General features: G+C 75.0%; 1 protein-coding gene across 1 annotated transcript in view; it reads left to right on the top strand.

Moving 5' to 3' along the window:
• The window catches only part of RARA (retinoic acid receptor alpha), a 46,303-nt gene that overhangs the window by 31,646 nt on the left and 14,393 nt on the right, over window positions 1-264 (top strand). The window lies entirely within an intron of this gene.

Genomic DNA, 264 nt, shown 5'->3' on the forward strand with positions numbered 1-264 from the left:
GGGCTCGGGCCGCGGCCCCCTCCTCTCTCGGCTCAGCCTGCGCTCGCGCTCCGCCTGCGCTCGCCCTCCGCGATTTCCTCCTCTGGCGCCTTCCCCCTTCCTCCCGTCTTCTCTCCTCCCCCTTCACAGGCTCCCCCCACTCGCCTGTCCACATGCCGCCTCTCCCTCTGGGCTCCTCGCGTTCCGCCCGCTGCCTCCCGGCCCGCCGGGAATGGGTTAAGCCAGGGGCGGCGCCTAGACGGGGCGGGGCGGGGCGGAGGGGAG

This window comes from Carlito syrichta, unplaced genomic scaffold (assembly GCF_000164805.1).
Source record: "Carlito syrichta isolate Samal-C Ts95f unplaced genomic scaffold, Tarsius_syrichta-2.0.1 Scaffold309274, whole genome shotgun sequence".
NCBI lineage: Eukaryota > Metazoa > Chordata > Mammalia > Primates > Tarsiidae > Carlito > Carlito syrichta.